Here is a 23,396-nt window from a genome sequence, read left to right as displayed (position 1 = left end):
CATAGACTCCAAACTGACTACCAGCTTAGATTCTGATATGAAATAGATCTTTTTACGACCCTGTTATTTTAATCTTTACTAAAACAGCCAAACCAATAACTTAACTGGTTTCTATTCCACTGAAGTCTACTATCATGCTGAATTTCTTTAATTAAGGTGTGGCTCCTTTTGCCTTGGAGCTCTTTATTTATCATGACTACAGACATTTCAGGATCCCACACAATTTACAATAAATATTTAAGCTGGAGTCTTCAAGGACATGAAAACCAAGTATAGTCATGGTCATATATTAAACCTGCTGCTCTTTAGTTTGTTGCCAGAGCCGGGATTTGCAGATCCCATGTTGGAGAGTGTCAGTCTATCTGGTACATATTTTACCTTGGTGTCTTACAGAACAATAACATCCTAAACCCAGCATCAGGACTTGTCTATCTTGATTTCCTTTCCCTCCAGGAATGATGACAGATTCTACCAAGTTCTCTATACTTCCCTCTTTGGTGTCTGTGATACACAGAACTCTGCTTCCTGTCCCCTCCTCCACAGATGTCCACGTCCTAATCCCCAAAACCTATGAGTATGTTACCTTACATGGCAAAAAGGGGGGTATCACAGGTTTGATTAAGGATCTTGAGATGGGAAGGTTAGGCTGGATTATCCAGGTGCACCCAATTTAATCACTAGGGTCCTTATAAAAGAGAGACAGGGGAATTAGAGAAGATGTGATGACATAAACAGAGATATGACAAATGAAGCAGAAGTTGAAGTGAAGCCACTGCTGGAGGGGACCATGAGCCAAGGAACACAAGCGGCCCCTAGAAGCCCCAAAGGTAAGGATCAGATTGTCCTCTAGGGCCTCCAGAAAGGACACAGCCCTGCCAACATCTTGATTTTAGCCCAGTGAGACCCACTTCAGACTTCCCACCTCTAGAACAAAAGAATAAATGTATGTTGTTTTAAATTTGTGGTAATTTGTCTCAGCAGCAATAGGAAACAAACATAGTGTCCTTACATGTAGCACTATATGTTGTAAAAACTCAAAGTTTAGGACAGGATTTGTGTAGGCTTAAAAAGCTAGTTGTAATAATATATATTACTAATAGTATCATTAATATTTAATATAAGACTGCTTTGCCATTTATTGTTATCAGTAATGAAAGCTCTTGCAGCCCTCTCCTTAAAAAAAAAAAAAATCCAGAAGTTGAGTATGAGCATTGTGGCAGGTGCAAACATCATAGCTAGACAAAAGGAAAACCACTACTGAGTGAATCTTTACATCAGGAAGAATCTAGATCTCATTTTTACAAGCTCTGTTATAGTTCTAAAGGATGAATGTTTGTTTGCTAGTAAAACAGCATTTGATACTTTCTGCAACGTCAAAAGAATTCAAAGTGGTTTTAAAGTTATTATTATTCATCAAAATTTCTAACTATGCATGGTATTTACTGCTATTATTTAGTTTAAATTGTATTCATCACTAGATTGAACTTGAGTTCATGCAGGAGCTGCTTAAAGAAAGGTGCAACAATCAGCCCATGGGGTCCGTGTGCCTTAAACAGTACCATCCTGGATGGGGCACGATTAACTGACCCGGCCCCATTCATTTTGCCCTCTGAGATTTTGGTTTTGACCAAGGGGTTCACACTCCAACACGGAAGATGGTTAGATGCTCCAATGACCACTCCAACCCTCACCGAGCTTCTAGCCATCACCAGCTGGTTGTCCACCACTGTGCTTCTGGCTCTGTTAACAATTAGAGACGTCTGGTGGCGACTGCAGGTCCCTTTGTGGGTGTTATGCCTGACATTCCAAAAGGAAGTCCTAAACTATGCCCTAGCATGCCCTCTAGCCCAGAGTTAATCCACACCTGACTGCCAAAGGTTCATTTCAAGATCACATTCTCAAGTATGGCCTGTTGCCATTGCTCGAATTTCATAAAATCATAGACCCACAATTGTAATGCAAACTCTTGGCCTGAGCTTACTTCCTCTTCTTCCTCCTGACCAGAACCCAGTGAGTGTTGTTTAATACTCAGAATAGTCTAGATCCATATAACAAGGCTTCTTTTGTTTCAAAAACTAAATTACCTCTTTGTAAGACATCACCATATCACATTTGTGAGAACACACACTCTGTCCTGTGCTACATGGCACAGGAAAGAGAGTTATCTCCTGGGACCAGATGCCTGGTCTAAAGATTTTTTTCTGCTGTGCACAATTTCAATTCACTTTAGAATTTAGGAGCCCTTACAACTCCATCAGCAACAGTGTGTAAGTTTCCCTACCCATACCTTAAGGTCCCTGCCTAGAAAACTGAGTTAGGATTTTTCTTTAGCTTCCTAAATTAAGACACTCTAAATATGCATCATTTTCTTTCAATGTCTAGAGAAACCTTTATCCACTCCAAACACTGGAGAGAAAAGTGGATGGCATGTAGAGGATATCCTTTGTTGTTTCCAAGTAATGGTTTTGATTAAACTTTGTAATGTTTAAGGTTCAGGATGTCTCCACCTGCACACAACACATTTACTTTGAGACCTTGGAAGTTTTCAGCGTGTCTGTCTTGTACACATTCCATTTTGGTCTTGGCATATTTCAGATTATGGATGCCAAATAAGTAAGATGCATGGCTTTCCTCCTCTTAGTTTTTTAAGAGCTTAATCAGCTGTTTTGGGGGCAATGTTAGAGGCAGATAGAAACAAAAGGTCAACTATCTGACACCATCTCTCATCTCAGACACTCACTTATAATCTTTAGCTTCCTCCTTTACTTTGTTTTACTTAAAACTTAGCATCTGTTTTCAATGGGTACTAATAAGCTTTTCATGTGTAAACTTTATTTACATTTTCCTAAGATTTGTTCCCCTACCTATTTTAGACTGCTTGGGCTGCCATAACAAATTATCATAGAACGGCTGGCTTAAACAACAGGAGCTTCTTACTGTTCTAGAGGTTAGAGGAGATCAGGGTGCTGAAACAGTCGGGTTCTGGCAAGAGCTCTTTCCCCTACTTACAGGGAGCATGGGCACCAGAGGGGGAACCTGACAACACTGGGACTGCTGATTCAGGAACTGTGCTTAGTCCTTCCTTGATTACCTAGCCTCTGGCCTGGGCCCATGCAGGTGTCCATCTCTGCTTATTTAATGAAACTCTTGCTGTAGACTAATGCTAGGGCAGATGAAAACTGTCCCTAAAGGAGAGTACTGTGGAGTGATTTGTGTTCTCACCCAGAATTCGTATGCTGAAGCCCTAACACCAGCGTGATGGTGTTTGGAGACGGGGCCTTGGGGAGGTAATTAGGTTTACATGCAGTCGTGAGGGGATGGGAGTAGCTCTTAGAAGAGGCATCAGAGAGTTTGCACTCTCCCTTTCTCTGTGCTGAGTCAGGAAGGCAGCCTCCTCCAGATTATTCAACTGGAGAAGCACAGCTGGCCAAGAGCCTCCAGCTGCCACACCTGTAGGTCCACCCATCATGCGTGCTGAGGCTGCACTTTTGCTGGGCTGATACCAGCCAGTGCCTGGGCACACTGGTATGCGCCTGGGAGGTCCAGAGTCAGGCCTTTCCTGCCCATTGCGGGGCTCCTCTCAACAGGCAGCTTTGTTCACAAAGGTCCAGTCAGCCCAAACAAGACTTTCTCAGAACCCTGTGCATGCGTGTTCAGTCGCATCCAACTCTTTGTGACCCCATGGACTGTAGCCCACCAGGTTTCTCTGTCCATAGAATTCTCCAGGAAAGAATACTGGAGCGGGTAGCCACTCTCTTCTCCAGGGGATCTTCCCAACCCAGGGATCAACCCCTATCTCCTGTGTCTTCTATATTTGGCAGGCAGATTCTTTATCACTGTGCCACCTGGGAAGCCCCAAGAGACCTGATGCAGCCAAATAAATATTTAAAAAGAAATAAACATCCCTCCATTTCCTGTTTATTCTCAAAACCCCTTCCCTAGCCCTTCAAAGGGAAAAAGTCAAGATACTTTGTTGTTGAATCTTTACACTAGAAAAATCCTTTAATGGTCATCTATCAATACATAGACACAACCCCGTATTTCTGAATTATGAAATGGGCTCACAACACTTGAATCAAGTGACAGATGGATGAAAAAAAAATCCAAACATACTAACATTTTCTGTATTTTTGTGTTGTCAAATATACATACAAAAAATATATAAAGCAAATAATATTGTTTAAAGAATAACTCTATAGCCAACTCCATGGGCCCACCATTCAAGTTAAGAAGCAGAATATTAGTAAAACTTTTATTAAGGTCTTTTTTCTTGCCTCCACTCCCCTAGAGCAGAATTTCTCAACCTCAGCACTGCTAACATTTTGGGCCAGATAAGTACTTAAAGTGCTTACCCAGTGTATGGGTAGATGTTGAGAAACACCCCTGGCCTCTTCCAGGAGATGCCAGAATTATGCCACCACCGCCCTCAGTAATACCAACCAAAAATATCTCCAGACATTGCCACATAGATTCTGGAGGGCAAAATCACCCCCTAGTGAGAACTGCTGCCCTAGAGACAATGACATCTGAAACTCTGCTTTTCTTTACAGTTTATCTATATGTTGTTGCTGTTGTCACTCAGTCATGTCCAACTCTTCTCAATTCCATGGACAGCAGGACTCCAGGCCTCCCTGACCCTCGCCAGCTCGTGGAGTCTGACCCTTATGTATGCACCCTAGAAACAATGTATTGCTTAGTTTTGCTGTTTTCAGACTTTGTAGAATCAAATCACACTGCATATATTTTCCTGAAACTTTTTAAAATCAACACTATATTTGTAAAATGTAACCACTGTGTATTATATACTGTAGTTCATATACATTATTTTTAGTTTATAATGTTTGCTACTATATGGTATCCTAGGAAATTAATGAAAACACCACAATTTATTAATCCAATCTATTACTGACAGGCATTTGCATTATTTCTAATATTTTCCTTTTATGGTAACTTCTGCTAGGAACTTTCTCTGCATAGGTCTTCCTATAATTACACAACACTTTCTCTACAGTACATACCGAGGAGTAGATTTGCTTGGGTCACAGAACATTCTGGCACTCAACTTTATTATTTTCCACAGTAGTTGTATAAATCCACACTCTCACCAGCAGCAGAGTACAATTCCCATAGTTCCATGCACTCTGTAGTATTCGGTTCATGATTTATATTTTCATGACATTTGGTACCACAAAAATACACATTGCTTACCGTGTAAATGCCAATTCTACAGACAGCAAATGAGATCTGGATACATTCAGACATTCTCTACAAGATTAAAATAAGAGATTACAACTAAATGTTTGTCCCATAGAACTGACTTCTCTTGTCTTGCTTCTTTCTCCCCTCATCATCTTCGCTCAAGAGAATCTTTCGTCTTTTGACAAGTGCTTTGTGGGCAAGTGGCTCAATTTCCTCCTCCTGCTTTTTCTAGGCCAGCTCAAATAAAGCAGAGATAATCAAATGTGTGCAACATAGTGCTTTATCATGGGACTGTAAAGCAGATACTTCAATCTCCAATTCAGTAGTATAATTTAAGGAATGTAATTTATTGTACCGGTTTGATTTCATTTCTTTAAATCCTGCTCTAATACCTAATTTTCAATGATTAATTCTCTGACTGCTAGAAGTAGTTTTATAAGCATTTTTTTTTTAGTTCAATTCTTACTAGGATCACAGACATCTACAATGTTTATAGAAAAGTAATCTTTGTGGAAAAAAAGGAAAAGCTTGTGGTTATATTCTAAAAGTTTTGAATGGGCTGGATTTATGAATTTAGCAAGACGACTGAGGTCTTTTGCTTCAGAGTATCAGTGACAGAACTCAGTGGAGGGTTCACAACCTCTCATTCCCTAATCAAGTTCAGACTCCTAAAACTCATCATGTACACTCACAACTCTATGAATAGCAAACATGAGTGTTGATTTATTATCTTTCCTTTAACTGGAGGGATATTTTTCGCACATTAAATTGGTATGTAGTCAAAACAACTAACTTTATACAGTCCAACATTGTTATTATGGTTTATCGTTGGCAAGCAAAAGCTTCTCTGTGAAGCTTATAATGGCCTAAATCTGGCAATCATGGTTGTATCTGCTGCACCAAGGAAGCAGGGACACAAGATCCCCGATTCTCATCGTAGCCCAAAAGTCTTCCAAAGAGGTGTTCCTTCTGAAGGCCAAAAAGTCAATCAAATAGATTCTGCAAAATGATCCAGCCTCTTCAGATGCCCATAAGAAACTAATTCTGTATGACTAAAGGAACTGGTAAGGAAAATACTAAAAGCCAAGACTATCTTGCATGGACATTCAAAATTAAAATTACAGCAATGTAAAAACCAAACTCATGAGATAACTGGTTGTGTGAAGTTCTTAAACTTTCAACTTTCAAAAAGTTCCAAACATTCATGGGTGCTATTGTTCAAATGAATGACTAATGACTTAGTATCAGGGATCATTTCTATAATTAGGATATCACTACCATCATGGCCCTATTGGGTTTCTTCATTTTGAATAAAATACACTATGAGAAACACCCCAGGGTAATGCCACTGGCCTCGTTGGAGCTGAACGAGTGAATGCTCCTTACCTCACACGTTTATTCTCCCTTTAACCTTTGGCAACTACCCCAATTTTTACTTTTCTACAAAATGAATTATTTAACAACTCTCCCAGTAAACTGGAAAGGTTATTTTCCCCAAGTAAAAGATAATTATCTTATTTTACATCACCTGGAACAAAAGAGTCTATTTCCCCACCGTTCTTCGAACTTGGCACTGTCTTGTGACCAATTTCTCTGTAAGATCCCTGGATCAGCAAGATTGCCTGTAGTAGGAAAAGGCAACCCACTCCAGTATTCTTGCCTGGAGAATGCATGGACAGAGGAGCCTGGTGGGCTACAGTCCCTAGGTAGGGTTTCTAGGGCCGGAGAGTCAGACATGACTGAGCATGCACGCACGTATGTATAAAGTGAAGGATGCATGAATTGAACTGACTCTAAGGACTCGTTTTCTCTTCTACATTTCCTGTTTCTCTTTCCAGTCTGCAGCTGAGACTTCATGTAGTCCCAGTAGCAAACTTGGACTGGGAGGTACCCTGAAAATGAATAATACGGGAAGTGGAGCCCTGGGGTAAGTGAGCCTGGAGATTCAAAGGACACTGGAGCCGCCATGCCAGCCTCCTCTAGACTACGTACCTGAAGCAGAAAGAAACCTCTAACTTGTTTAAAGACCACTGAGCATCTCTCTCAACTGACTAAACTTTATTGGTACAGGGCAACGTTCAGTTTTAACAAACAGCTGTCCCCAGTCCCTTAAACAAAGAGCCCCAGCACTTGTCCTTAGAGCTCTTTTTAAGAGCTTCATCTTTCACAGGGGAAGACATGTTTGTTCTTCAGCTACTTAAAAACCTACTTTCCAATCCTTCTTCCTTTTCACACTCCCAAAATGTATAAGTACTGTTTCTGGGATTGCCAAAATTGTTACCCTTGAAAACCCTCAACCTATTTTGTGTGATTTTTTTTTTTTCTGACTAGCCTTACTGCCTCCTTCTCTCTCTCTACTCTCTAATCCTTACAAATACGGCATTATCCCTGAATATCTGACCTCAGATCAAGCAGCCCATCTACTGCTCAAACTTCAAATTCATTCTAATAGTACTGTTTTTGAGAATAGACTTCTTTAATTAGAGGGAGTCAAATAAAAGAGATATTTAAAAGCACAACCAAACTTTTTTGGGTCATGCTATAGGAACTGGTCATAAATTTTAAATGATTAGTTCATATTCTTTCCCTATATACATGCTCTGTTAGCAAGAACCCATCTTATTTTAACTGTTAACCCACAGCTTGGAATGAAAGGTGAGTAATCAATCACAAGGAAACAATGGATCTTTACCTGAGATATACTCTGACCCAGTAACCTCTATATCAGCATTCTCAAATCTCCATCTAGACTTGCCTGAGGAAGAACTAAAGAGTACTATTTCAAAAGCAGTAATCTTCAGAATAATCTCATCTTCTTTGCTGCCTCATCTGATGAAAGTATGAAAAAGAAGTGCTGTCAAGAGCAAGCCACAGACTGCTTAAACTCTGGTAAGACAGGGCTACAAAAACAAAACAAAGTCTAATCCAGAGAAAGAGAAACTGAATATTCAATTTGAAATTAATACGATTACTTACAGTTTACTGTTGTTTCCCCTAAGAAATTTCAAAAGGAAAGCATGAAAATAAAGGAGAAAAAAACACCTTCAACAAGATGGCAGAAAATACTATACAGTCTAGAGAAAAACTTATTTCAAAGTATAACAAATTTCTGTTCCATCAGGGGATGAAAAAACACACCAATTTTCTTTTTCTAAAAGAGCTGCCTTTAAAATATTTTGATGTACCATGCAAGCCCTCAGTCTGATACAGACCAAGGCAACAGTCATGTTGCTTTATTTTCTCCTCTGTAAATCTGCACATGATGAAAATAAAAGGTTAATATAGCCAAGTCAATGCTCTGAGCATCAGAAGTGTGTGTTAGAACTGGGGGAAGGAGAACAGTAAGCCACCTTTAAATGAGGCCCACGCCTGCATCACCTACTTCCAAGTAAAGCTAAGATCTAGCATTTTCTTTCTTTTTAATTTTTTTTCTTTTTCATTTTTTTAGCATTTTCTCTTGACAGCATCCCAAAACAAGTGGGCTGAAGGCAAAGGTGCGTGACTTGGGAAACCGGAGAGAAGCATGTTCAGTGCGTTCCTAGGTGCGTGGGTTCTCCCAAGCGCTGAGGGGGTGGGATCTTCCAAGTAAAGGTTACATCTGTCATTATGCTGTAGTCACTCCTCCAGACACAGAAACAAACACTCGGGAATGCCACCGACTTCAGAACCAACATCTCCTTCTGTTAGAGCAGTCACTGAAGACATTAACAGTGAATTATTTAACAGCTCCCTTGGCACACGCAAAAGGCTACTTTCCCCACTGGAAATAAATTAACTTTTTTCAAAAACTCAAACTTGTATTTACAAAATAAAATGAATTTTTGTTTACAAAATGTGGAGGAGTTTGCTCTTCAGCCTCTGGTATGGTTTCCTCAGATTAGGAAAAATGATCGTGAAAATCAACCTGGAAAGAAACATTTACATCTAAAGCCAAACTAGCAAAACTGGTCTCTCAGCATTTTCCAAAATGTTTTCAACTGTAACAGTACCACCATCATCCCAACATCATCTCTACTTCCCAAGCAATCTACAACTGTCCGGAGATGAACTACATAAGGGTTTAACCAATAATACAAAGAGGAATCACTGTCCTCACCTGTTAAAAAGTAACAATCTTCAGCACATGATATCTTTGTGAAATTCAGTTGCAAAGATTTGAAAAAAAACAATCTAGTAGAAATAATCTCAGGGATTTGAATGGTCATCTAGCAAAAATAATAAAACATAAGCATAAACAGTCATATCAGAATCTATAGATTTCATGTCAGCAAAATTTTAGCCAATCTTCAGCAAAGCAGCACAAAAAGTCATGTGTAATATCCAAGGAAGAGCAGAACTTTGGCTCAATTTCAAATAAAGAATATTTCTCTTTCTAAAAATTCTGATTAAAGAGTATTAGGAGTTAAGAAAAAATACCCTTCTAATTTACCACATTATAATAATTAGTTCAGTTTACCTCAGTAGATTTATTCCTTTTACTTTTTATCATGAACTGGGGATAAAGAAAAAAGACATTTAATCCAAGGAAAAAAAAATCTGTTGAACATCACTAATGTATCAGGCATTACTAGGTGGGCAGATGTTAAATATACAACGACAAATAAGACCAAAGCCTGGTCTTCCAGCTCAGGAAAGAGCAATCATTTAGCAGACCTGTGATATGATAAACACGCCCAGCAAATTAAGCCATATGCAATGCACAAAGAGTTTCAAAGAAATACAGTAGGGGCACCCTTACAGGAGTGTCAGAAAGACTTCGTGGAGAAGGACCACTGCCCCCAGTAGTCTTTAAGATTAGGAGTTAGGAGAAAAGGAGTTAACAGAAGAGGAAAAGATCATTCCAGATGAAACTGATAACAGGAGTAAAAGCAAAACTACCACAGGATACACAAGCATTTGAGGGAGACTGGTGTATGTCATAAAGATTCTCCTGTACCTTTAAAATAATCACTTCTCAGTCAGTTATTGATACTGTTGACTGTCCACACTATATAAAATTCATTCATGTTAAGATGCTTCATTTTAAATTTTATTATTTTAAGATTTATCTCTAACTCCCTGCCCGCAGCCCCCCGAAAAAGTTTCATTTGTCAGGGAGCAAGCATGATGGTCAAGTTATAAAGCCTACTCTGCCTCCACACGCTCGCAGATAAAAAGGCCCGTAAGCAAGATAACCACAGCTGATTAAATTAGCAGGCTGTCCATTCTCAGCCTTGCCAACAGTCATGTTAGGGCCCAGCAGGAAGAGCTAGGTTAAGCTAAACCAATCCTTCTTACTCTCCAAAATATGAGTGGAAAAGTACTGCGAAAATAAAGCAGTTAGCAGTAGGAACTGAAGCTGAGAGAACACAAAAAACAAAGGTATTAAGTAACTTCATGACCATGAAGAATCAAAGGAACCTAATGAGCAAGCCAAAAGTATCAATAAAGGAAACTGTACAAAAAAGGTATACAAAGCAAAGGAAAAGAATACCCCTGGAAGTAAAGTCAACAGAAGTGGACCCAAGAGAGACAGGTATGTGAGGAATGGCTGAATGTAGTTGCAAAGAAGTGTGTATCCGAGGGAAAACAATGGTATACTCTCCAGGTTCCTCTGCAGACAGGTATAGCAATGTAACAAAGTCCTGGTCAATTAAATATAATCGGAAAGTCCCAAAAGTCTTTTATGAGGGAGCTACACTCTTCTGCCCTTTCTCCATCCTGCTGCCTAGAATACAGTAGTGATGGCAGGAGCTATGGCAGCAGTTTTGAACCATAAGCTTAAGAGTCCACACACAGTGGATAGAAGCATCTCGGGGACCTAATGACTTCTGGGCTTACCTGCCTGAGAAAAATATAATAATAAACATTTATCTTGTCAAAGCCACTGTTTTCCATATGTGGGTTTTTCCAAATATCTTTTGATACTGCTAACAATTCCACAGTGATAAACAAAACAGATTGTGTATCATTTCAATACCTTTGGACCAGGAAATTTTTACACCCCGTTTTACATCCCTGCATATGTTCCAGCGTCTCCTGGTTTATAGTCTATGGGAACCTGAATTGAATCTGTATGCTGCTGTTGTATGAAAATTGTATTTATGTTGAATTGGTTCACAGTGCTTTTCAGGTCTATTATATCCTTCTACTTTTCTGTCTATTCTATTAATTGTTGAGACTTTGATACTGAAACTCCAACTAAAAATCTTAATTTATCTACTTAAAAGAAATTATAATATATAGTAGAACTATACGTAACTTCGTTCTGTATTTTCCAAGTTTCCAAAAAATGTGTTATCATACTTTCATAATTTTTTTAAAAAGCCACTATTTTCCAAACAATTCAATCCTAATTTATATAGTGGTGGAGACAATGTCATCTTAACAAGAGAGATAGTCCCTTAAAACAGTTAAATGGAAGTGTGATGTGTTCTGATTTAAGTGGTATTATCCCCAGTTTAGAGATGGGGAAACAGATACCAGCTAGTAATGTGACAGAACCTGGATTTGAACCCAAATCTTTGGGACTTTTAATCATACTTTTTAATCATTAAGAACAAATGAATGCAAATGAAGTCAAGCAAATTGTAAAGCTGATGCACAAGTATTTTGTGGTTCAACAAATATTCTGACTGCCAGTAAAAATTCATGATGTATGCAATGTCTCTAACCTACTACAAATATTTCTGTCGAGTTCCTGGGATCTTCTAGCCTATCTAGGCAGAAAAGGCTTTTCCCAGCACAAGTATTCTTTCTTTTGGGATAAGGATATATTTTAATGAATTAATTCATTTTAATTAGAGGATAATTACTTCACAATATTGTGTTTTTTGCCAAACATCAACATGAATCAGCCACGGGTGCACATGTGTCCATCCATCCTGAACTCCCCTCGCACTTCCCTTCCCACCCCATCCCATGGGTTGTCCCAGAGCACCTGCTCTGAGTGCTCTGCTTCATGCCCTGAACTTGCACTGGTCATCTATTTCACAGATGGGAATATACATGTCTCAGTGCTACTCTCTCAAATCATCCCACCCTCACCTTCTCCCACACAGTCCAAAAGTCTATTATTTACATCTGTGTCTCTTTTACTGCCTTGCATATGGGATCATTGTTACCATCTTTCTAAATTTCATATATATGCGTTAATATACAGTACGAGAATGGAGAACTTCCAGATGTTCAAGCTAGATTTAGAAAAGGCAGAGGAACCAGAGATCAAACTGCCAACATCTGTTGGATCACAGAAAAAGCAAGAGGTCCAGAAAAACATCTACTTCTGCTTTACTGACTACGCCAAAGCTTTTGACTGTGTGGGTCACAACAAGCTGTGTTGTGGAAAATTCTTTAAGAGATGGGAATACCAGAACACCCTACCTGCCTCCTAAGAAATCTGTATGCAGGTCAAGAAGCAACAGTTAGAACCGGACATGGAATAATGGACTAGCTCCAAATCAGTAGTGGAGTACGTCAAGGCCATATACTGTCACCCTGCTATTTAACTTCTATGCAGAGTACATCATGCAAAATGCCAGGCTGGATGAAGCACAAGCTAGAATCAAGACTGCTGGGAGAAAAATCAATAACTTCAGATATGCAGATGACACCACCCTTATGGCAGAAAGTGAAGAGGAACTAAAGAGCCTCTTGATGACAGTGAAAGAGGAGAGTGAAAAAGTTGGCTTAAAACTCAACATTCAAAAAACTAAGATAGATCATGGCATCCAGTCCCATCACTTCATGGCAAATAGATCGGGAAACAATGGAAACAATGACAGACTTTTATTTTCTTGTGTTCCAAAATCACTGCAGATGGTGACTGCAGCCATCAAATTAAAAGACGCTTGCTCCTTGGAAGAAAAGTTATGACCAACCTAGACAGTATATTAAAAAACAGAGATATTGCTTTGCCAACAAAGGTCCATCTAGTCAAAGCTATGATTTTTCCAGTAGTCATGTACGGATGTGAGTTGGACCACAGAGAAAGCTGAGTGCTGAAGAGTTGATGCTTTTGAACTGTGGTGTTGGGGAAAACTCTGGAGAGTCCCTTGGACTTCTAAGAGGATGGACAACCAGTCCATCCTAAAGGAAATCAGTCCTGAATATTCGTTGAAAGGACTGATGCTGGAGCTGAAGCTCCAATACTTTGGCCACCTGATGTGAAGAACTGACTCATTGGAAAAGACCCTGATGCTGGGAAAAATTGAATGCAGGAGGAGAAGGGGATGACAGAGGATGAAATGGTTGGATGGCATGATTGACTCAACGGACATGAGTTTGAGCAAGCTCTCGGAGTTGGTGATGGACATGGAAGTCTGGCGTGCTAAGGTCCGTGGGGTCGCAAAGAGTCAGACATGACTGAGCGACTGAACTGATACTATATTGGTGTTTCTCTTTCTGACTTCATGAAGTCTGTATAATAGACTCCAGTTTCATCCACCTCATTAGAACGGACTCAAATGCATTTTTTTTTATAGCTGAGTAATATTCCATTGTGAATATGTAACACAACTTCCTTATCCATTCATCTGCCAATGGACATCTAGATTCCAGCACAAGTATTCTACTCTAAGGACCTAGGAAAGGGGATCTGGGCACCAGAAACTGAACACAGGCGCCAGCCACTTCATGCATGGCAGAAGTCTGCCAAAATTCTGATTGCTACGGAGAGAGACAGACCTCTAAGAGTACAGAGGATTCTGGGAGACCATCAGTGTATTTTTTAAGGTGGTAAGAGGTCTTGCTCACTAACTTTAAGCAGAAGAATTTTCCATAAGCTCAGCCTTAACATTGCAACTTCCAGGCCCCTGATGCTACTAGGATGTTTCACTGCTCCCTGTGGTATGGGTAGGAGCCTTTTGAAAGGCTCAGGGACTTCAGATGGGCAAGATGACAGTATCAGTGTACTGGACATTAATCTCCCTCATTAAGTAAATATGTATCTGTACTGGGCATCTCCTTGGTGCCAGGCAGGGACCTCCTTGCTGAAAACTAAGCAATACAAAAGGTTCAGGAGACTGCACTCTAGTCAGGGGTGGCAGGTAAAAGCAAAAATAAACCAAGGTAGATGATGATAGGTACTATGAAAAAAAAAAAGAATAGAATGTGCAGGGGACAGTGGATTGGGGGTATTACTAACTATGAAACCAGATGTGGTAATTCTAACAATAAAATAAGGAATCTCAGAAAAACTTTCAGCAACTTAGCTTAGAGAATCCCTGGTATAAGCAAATGCAGTATTCTATCTTGAAAAGTCAGAGCACCTGACACTCAATTCAATAGTCTGTGTGTATTAAGAAGTGACCAGGGAGTCATGAAGAGCACAGCTTTGGGTGTCAGACTTTCTCAAATCAAATCCCAGGCATACAACTTACTATTTGTGGGGCCCTGGGCAAGGTACTTCGGAGAAGGCAATGGCACCCCACTCCAGTACTCTTGCCTGGAAAATCCCATGGATGGAACAGCCTGGTGGGCTGCAGTTCATGGGGTCACGAAAAGTCAGACACGACTGAGCGACTTCACTTTCACTTTTCACTTTCATGCATTGGAGAAGGAAATGGCAACCCACTCCAGTGTTCTTGCCTGGAGAATCCCAGGGACAGGGGAGTCTGGTGGGCTGCCGTCTGTGGGGTCGCACAGAGTCAGACACGACTGAAGCGACTTAGCAGCAGCAGTAGCAGCAGCAGCAACAGCAGCAGCAGCAGGGCAAGGTACTTAACCTCTAATCATCTTTATTTGTCATTGGTAAAGTGAGGATAACCCTAATACCTATTGTACAGGGTTCTATGAGGATTAAATGAGTTACAAAAGGAAACACAGTAAGTTTCAAATTGGTGTTTATTTTTTTTAATTGAGTGTTTACTGGGTTCCAGGCACACAAATTCCTCTGAGCATCTGTATTAAGGGGCCGAGCGCACTGGGGGCCCCAGGGATGCATTCTCCCATCAGCTTCTCTGCACACTCTGGATTCAGGCCTTATTTCATACCCCTGGTATCTTCCTGTTGCTTCCACGTTCCAGAACTGTGACTTCTCATTCCAGAACTGTGACTTCTCACAGCAAACACTGAAAACTAGGACTCCAATCCTGAGATTCCCCAAAGAAAGAAATGTTCCCAAAGCAGAGAGCTCAGCTCCCAGCAGTTTACTCACACAAACCTGGCAGCAGAGGCAAAAAGGAAACCTATTTATTTAGCTAGATCTCATATGTGTCCAGCCAGGCAACTGCCATCTACATTTAAATCAAAGAGATTTTAGTCTACCTTATCTAAAAGTTTATTATTCAATTATCACATTTTAATATTCAATATTATTAATATTTCATGATATTGTTTTATAATGATAGGTATCCAGTTTTCAATGTATTGCCCACTAGACACTTAGGAGCACCACTGTAGAATTATGCAATTCTGTAACTACACTGTAATAATGTAGAATCATTAGGGAAATTATATATACATATATTTTTAGGGAAATTATATTTTTTAATTCTTCCAAAACATGGACTTTTCCCTGTCTCTCACTTCCTCCTTTACCTTCTCTCTCATTGCCTCTGGATATAATCAAATAAATACAACTTTTTAGCACTGTCCTTCTGGTTAGAAAATCTTAGAAATTATCATTTCAATTCTGTCTTTGAACATTTTAAGCTTCTACCTTGAGCATGATGCCATATATTGTCAAATCTATATATAAAATTCTCAAAATGTTTAAAAATAGTCAAGCCCTTTCACTAGGTCAATAGCTCCATATAACTTATTAAAACTGTACTGCCCATAAAGATACACTGGTTACAGGAGAGTGTGTGGCCAAACTGTTTAAAGGATCAAAAAACCTTTTATTGGTTTATGAATTAGACAATCTAGACTTGCCCTTTTCTGACTAGAAAGGGAAGTGAGAGCTCTGAGTTTAGACCAACCTGGGTTCAAATCATCCAGGGCATAACCTTATAGAACTTACTGAGCCACACTGAACTGCAACAGCTGATTCTTGGGCAAGAAAAGAAAGAAAGACTACCAATACCACTAACCTTACTGGATTACGTAAGCAAGCTTCAAGGGCTTAGCAAAGACAAAGCATTGTCTCAAACTCACTGACACCCAGACCAAGCCGCCCACGTCTACTGCGGGGACATGGACAAGTTTCACCAACAGGTCCTCCTCCTGCCCTGTATCCTCCAGGCTCCTTGCAGCAGCCAGAGCAAGATTTCAAAACACAAATCAGGTCCTTTCACCTCCTGCTTAATCAGGTCCACTGGTAGTTAAAGAGTAATTTTAAATGGAACTCAACTTTGCTACCACAACCTCCCAGCCCTACAGAATCCTGTCCAGCTCCCCTCTGGGTCCTAGCCTCAGGATCAATTTCTTTGAGCTACTCAGCATCTGACACCCATAAACCTGATACTCACATGAACTGCCATACCATTTTCACTTGCTGGAAACAAATGACCCCATTTGAAATGGTTAGGGAACTACTTAGGGTCTTCTGTGAAATCTCAAGGCTACCTGTGCCCAGCTTGGGCTTGCTGAGATCCCACTACTTTTGTTCCCTAAGGACCAGTCTACTTCTCAAGAGACACTACTTTTCCTAAGTCTTGTAGATTTTCTCCTTATCTCTATAGTCTGGCTGTTAAGTGGCACAAGCCCTCCCTCCTTTCCTTGCTGTTCACATCCTTGCTTCTCCAAAGGTGTGCACACGGGCCCTTCTGATGCATCTCTTTTACTGTAATTTCTAAAGAGAACAGACATGTTGAATTTATAGTCAGTTTAGACAGCAGGCTGTCTTACCAATGTTAAGTCCTCAACTCCATAAATATGAACTGACTCAATTTATTTAGACATTCTTTATCTTCTCTCAGCAATATTTTGTAGTTTTCAGCAGACAAGTTTATTCTCAAGCGTTTTCTTTTTTGGTGATGTTGTTAATGGAATTATTTTCTTAATTTTTGGATTGTCTGCCTTAGTATATAGAGATACAATTGATTTTTTAAATATTGATCTTGTATTTTGCAGCTCTGTTAAAAGTGTTTACTAGTTCTGATAGTTGTTACGAATTCCTTAGTATTTTCTACTAAGGATTCATCTGTGAATAAAGTTTTACTTCTTAAAAAAATAAAAATAGATTTAAAAATAAAGAGAACAGACAGAGCTGGGGCAGTTGGCATAAAAATCTAATAAAGCAAGTCCGCAGACTCAGAGCCCTTATTTCTCTGATTGGTTAAGCCTCTTAAATTCCTACCCTCCACCTGGGAGGGTAGATTGATCCACACTTCTCTTCACTCTCAGGCCAGAAGCCGGAATCACAAACACGGTGAGGACCTCACCCAAACCCACTCCTTTTGAGAGAATAATCAGCATTTCTGCAGGCAGAGATCCTAATCAGTCAAGTGTTCCTTCAAGATGGTGAATAATTTCTAGTAAAAGCAAATGAAACCATACCTGTTGAAATGGAATGCAGTCAAATATAATGTGATTTAGAAGAAGGGCTATGATTATGTTTTAAGTCACAGGAAGGGGAAAAAAAGACATTTATTAGGGTGCTGGGTGTTTTACATTCTCATTCATTCCTCACAACTGGAGCAAGGCAGGTATTTCTAGATCTAACTATCAGATGGAAAACTGTGGACTACCAGTATGTGGCAAGTAAGTAGCTGAACTCAGATTTCCACCCACATCTGATTCTAAACCTGTGGTTTTCAAGTCTGCTCCCCAGGGAGGATTCCAAAGAGGCAGCTAGATATTCGAGAATTTTTTTTTTTTTAATTTTTGTTATCTTAGAGGCTGAAATGAAAAAATACATACTCAAATGTACTGTACATTAAATTTTAACACACCGGAAAATATCCCACATATTAACTAGGGCTGCCAGAGTGATCTTCTTTTGGCCCGGGCAGTGAGGGTTGGGAGAGGGGGGCTAAAATAAAATCTATATTCTGCCTTCTGGTTGAAGAATAATTTAGAATTGAGCTCCAGTACTTTGGCCACCTGATATGAAGAGCTGACTCATTAGAAAAGACCCTGATGCTGGGAAAGACTGAAGGCAGGAGAAAGGGATGACAGAGGATGGGATGGCTGGATGACACTGACTCAATCAACGGACATGAGTTTGAGCAAGCTCTGAGAGATAGATAAGGATAGAGAAGCCTGGCATGCTGCAGTCCATGCGGTTGCAAACAGTTGGACATGACTGAGCTTCTGAACGACAACAAAATTTTAAAATCTATAATATTTACAACTATGATTCTATTAGAATCTTGCTTTTCCTTAACATCGCACAAAAAAACAAACTGCATAACTGAATGAACTAAAAGATGAACCTTCAGTTCTCATCCATCTAAATGGATCAAAACAAAATTGATCTGAATCTAAATTCAGTTGTTTATCAAAACAACTTAATTGTCCTCACTGATAATATATAATACATATATTAAACATGTAAGTAAATATCAGCATAAATTTGTAAAACTCAAGTATAAAATATCACATCTGTGCTGTATATCTAAGTTCTGCATAAAACTGGTTGGGAAAAAAAGAATTCCAACAATTAAATGAAAAGACATTTGAAATCCACCTCTATACATCACAATGATTTCAAATAACTCATGGTAAAGTGAGGAGAGATTGCTTGATATACTAGGTCCAACTGATAAGTAGGCAGAGACTTAAAAGGAACTCTGCCTCTACTTCATTTTTTATAACATAACGTCCCTGACAGGTGGGGAACAACTTCTACCTTGACACTTCTGATTTAAGGCACATAAATAAATCTTTAAGAAAGTTTCTCCTAACCCTGAACCAGTACCTGCCTTCCTATAATTTTGATCCTCTCATTGCAATCTGCCTGGTGATTCAATACAGGATACTACCCTACATCCTTGTTATAACTGGAGCCACTGATCACACTGTCTCCTTCTTTAGAGGTATCCCACAAGTACAAAATCAAAACTCTAATGTCAATGAAAAATAAAATGAAATACTGCCTCTCTTCAAAGAGACAAATCCTACTTAACCAGTCCAGAGGCTGGCAAACTGCAATCCATGGGCCAAGTCTAGCCCACTGCCCATTTTCACTAATACAGCTTTCTTGTAACCCAGTGACACCCATCTATGTGTTATCTATGGCTACTTTTGTGCAACAATGGCAGAGGTGAGTAGCTGAGCCAGAGACCTTATGGCCTGCAGAATCGAAAATATGTCCTAGCTAGCCCTTTATAGAAAAAGTGTGTCCACTGTGATCTAACCCATCCATCATCCAGTGTTTTCTCACAAGCACAGAACTGTATTACATTCAATGTTACAGGCTACAGTGCAATCACTGAAAGATTTATCCCTGTAGTATATACGATGCCCAAGTACCTACCAAATTAAGCATTTCTCAGTAAGTATTTGTGGAATGGCTTCTGGGCTGCCTACGCTATGGTTTTTCCAGTAATTATGTATGGATGTGAGAGCTGGACTATAAACAAAGCTGAGCACCAAAGAATTGCTGCTTTTGAACTGTGGTGTTGGAGAAGACTCTTAAGAGTCCCTTGGACTGCAAGGAGATCCAATCAGTCCAACCTAAAGGAAATCAGTCCTGAATATTCATTGAAGGACTGAGGCTGAAGCTCCAATACTTTGGTCTCCTGATGTGAAGAACTGACTCACTGGAAAAGACCCTAATGCTGGGAAAGATTGAAGACAGGAGGAGAAGGGGACAACAGAGGATAAGATGGTTGGATGGCATCACTGACTCTATGGACATGAGTTTGAGTAAGCTCTGGGAGTTGGTGATGGACAGGGAGGCCTGGCATGTTGCAGTCCACGGAGTCGCAGAGTCAGACACGACTGAGCAACTGAACTATGGGGCAGATCTAGCCCAGGGTTTGGGCTGCAGCACCAACCTCAGATAACTGTGCCTCCCATCCCCACTACCGCCCTGTATGTGACCCATCAGGACCTGCCTCCTCCCTGGAGCTGGCCAAGGGGTTCCTGCTGGACGGGTTCACAACCTACCTGGGCTTCCATGCTACATGCTGCTGAAGATAGTGGGCTCACCTTCTGGAAGCTACATGTTGCCACACTCCGCCTTTTGGCTGTTGGCTGCAGAATAGCCTTGAATGGTCTCTGAATGGGCTTCCCTCCTAGCTCAGTTAGTAAAGAATTCACCTGCAATGCAGGAGACCCAGGAATTTCTGCTGGAGTCCATTATGCAATCCTATCTGGCTCATTAAAAATCAGATCGGATTCCTAAAACATGTTTTTCTCCTGTCATTATTCTGCTTAAACCTTCAGGGGCTTCCATGGTTCTTGAGAAAAAGTCTAAATCCCTGGAATCCAAAGGTCTCCTTAATCTCAGTTCAATTCAGTTGCTCAGTCCTGTCTGACTGTTTGCAACCCCAGGGACTGCAGCATGCCAGGCTTTCCTGTCCATCACCAACTCCTAGAGTTTACTCAAATTCATGTCCATAGAGTTGGTGATGCCATCCAACCATCTCAACCTCTGTCGTCCCCTTCTCTTCCTGCCTTCAATCCTTCCCAGCATAAAGGTCTTTTCCAATGAGTCAGCTCTTCACATCAGGTGGCCAAAGTATTGGAACTTCGGCTTCAGCCTCAGTCCTTCAATGAATATTCAGGACTGATTTCCTTTAGAATGGACTGGCTGGATCTCCTAGAAGTCCAAGGGACTCTCGAGAGTATTCCCCAACACCACAGTTCAAAAGCATCAACTCTTCAGCACTCAGCTTTCTCTGCGGTCCAACTCTCACATCCATACATGACTACTGGAAAAACCATAGCTTTGACTAGACAGACCTTTGTCAACAAAGTAATCTCTTTGCTTTTTAATATACTGTCTAGGTTGGTCATAACTTTTCTTCCAAGGAGCAAGCGTCTTTTAATTTCATAGCAGCAGTCACCATCTGCAGTGATTTTGGAGCCCCCCAAAATAAAGTCTGTCACTGTTTCCATTGTTTCCCCATCTATTTGCCATGAAGTGATGGGACTGGATGCCATGATCTTAGTTTTCTGAATGCTGAGTTTTAAGCCAACTTTTTCACTCTCCTCTTTCACTGTCATCAAGAAGCTCTTTAGTTCTTCTTCACTTTCCGCCATAAGGGTGGTGTCATCTGCATATCTGAGGTTACTGATTTTTCTCCCAGCAATTTTGATTCCAGCTTGTGCTTCATCCAGCCCAGCATTTCTCATAATGTACTCTGCATATAAGTTAAACAAGCAGGGTGACAATATACAATGTTGATGTACTCCTTTCCCGATTTGGAACCAGTCTGTTGTTCCATGTCCAGTTCTAACTGTTGCCTCTTGACCTGCATACAGATTTCTCAGGAGGCAGGTCAGGTGATCTCTTCTCTTGAAGAATTCTCCACAGTTTGCTGTGATCCACACAGGAAAAGGCTTTGGCGTAGTCAATGAAGCAGAAATAGATGTTTTTCTGGAACTCTCTTGCTTTTTTGATGATCCAACAACTGTTGGCAATTTAATCTCTGGTTCTTCTGTCTTTTCTAAATCCAGCTTGAACATCTGGAAGTTCACGGTTCACGTACTGTTAGAGGCTGGCTTGGAGAATTTTGAGCATTACTTTGCTTGCGTGTGAGATGAGTGCAATTGTGCGGTAGTTTGAACATTCTTTGGCATTCCCTTTCTTTGGGACTGGACTGAAACCTGACCTTTTCCAGTCCTGTGGCCACTTCTCCCTTAATCTAGCCCCACCCTTCTGTCTGTCCCATTATCTCCATCACACCCAACAGAATCCTCCCTTCTGGCCAGGCCAGCACCCCCTGGTCCTGGGACCAGCAGAACTCTATCCAGTTGCTTTGTCCACATTGTTCTCCACTTGGAGAGCCCCACACAATCTGCCCTTTTCTCTGTATCTGTCTAAATATCACCTTTCTAAGCTCAGCCCAAGTACTTCCTTCTCCTGCTCACATTTGTCACCTTTTATCTGTATCAAGAACAGCAAATAGGTTTCACTATATATACCAGGCCCAGACAATGGAAAATACATTGCATGGAGAATTCTGAGCCTTCATCCCTGCTCAGAGGGAAAGGGTTCTGTGATCAACAGTGGTTTCTGCCAAAGGCACAAGGGGGAGAAGTGACAAGATATCCGTTACATATCTTTTCTGCCTTTCGGCTGCTGGCTGGAGCTGCCTAGGCTGTACGGCAGCTGCCCTCGCTGGCCCCGTTGCTCCTCACAGGCACTGTCAAGCGTCTCAACCACCGGCCCAACTGCATCCTCCTGGCCATTTTTCTCGTCCACTATGTGCACTGGGCCTTGACTTGCCTGTGTCTGAACCAAGGAGGAAAGTCCGCACCTTTTTACACCTTTCTATTGGCATTTGTGTTCTGCATCTGTAACGGCTACTTGCAGAGTGCACCCGAGCCAGTAGGCAGATGACTGGTTCACTGACCCCTGATTTCTAACAAGTTTTGTCTTGTGGTTGATGTGCTTAGTTACTCAGTCGTGTCCGACTCTTGCAATCCCATGAACTGTAGCCCGCCAGGCTTCTCTGTCCATGGGGATTCTCCAGGCAAGAATACTGGAGGGGGTTGCCATGCCCTCCTCTAGGGGATCTTCCCAACCCAGGGATCAAACCCAGGTCTCCTACATTGCATGCAGGTACATTCTTTATCATCTGAGCCAGCAGGGAACCCCAGTGGCTTGTGCTTGATAGGCATACTGATAAACATCCATTCAGATCTTGTCCTAAGGAACTTCTGGAAACCAGGAGAGACTGGATATAAAACACTGAGGCAGGGCTTGTTTGAATACATCATTGCAGTCAACTCTGGACTTGTCGACAGTGCCACTACACCCTCGCCAGCTGGTCCATCCAAGGCTGGGCTTTGGCTCTGTTCACTTTCTGTGTCCTGTTCACCAGGGCTCAGCAGCATCACCAGTGGTATCATAAGAAATCTGAAGACTTCCAAAATACAAAAAAATTATGATTCTGTTTTTAAGTTTGTTGTCAATGGAATTATCTTCAACTTGAAGCTTTTCAATGATGCCTCTCTTGGCATTATATAAATAAATGTGTATCTCTGTAATTTTTCTGCTCCTTCATCCTCTTTAAGATTTGCTCTAAGAGTTCTTTTCCCCTAGCAAATTTATAAGCTACCTAATAACAATCTAATCAAACTGAAATTGCAGATTAAAGTATGATGCCGCATACCAGGTCAGGAATCTGGAACTCTGTAATTGAGGCTGACCCTCCACT

General features: G+C 40.7%; 1 protein-coding gene across 1 annotated transcript in view; it reads right to left on the bottom strand.

Moving 5' to 3' along the window:
- Positions 1 to 23,396, bottom strand: part of ARL15 (ADP-ribosylation factor-like 15) — a 473,050-nt gene that overhangs the window by 429,993 nt on the left and 19,661 nt on the right. The window lies entirely within an intron of this gene.

This window comes from Bison bison, unplaced genomic scaffold (genome assembly GCF_000754665.1).
Source record: "Bison bison bison isolate TAMUID 2011002044 unplaced genomic scaffold, Bison_UMD1.0 scf7180017864378, whole genome shotgun sequence".
Taxonomy (NCBI): domain Eukaryota; kingdom Metazoa; phylum Chordata; class Mammalia; order Artiodactyla; family Bovidae; genus Bison; species Bison bison.
This window is presented reverse-complemented; position numbering and strand designations above follow the sequence as displayed.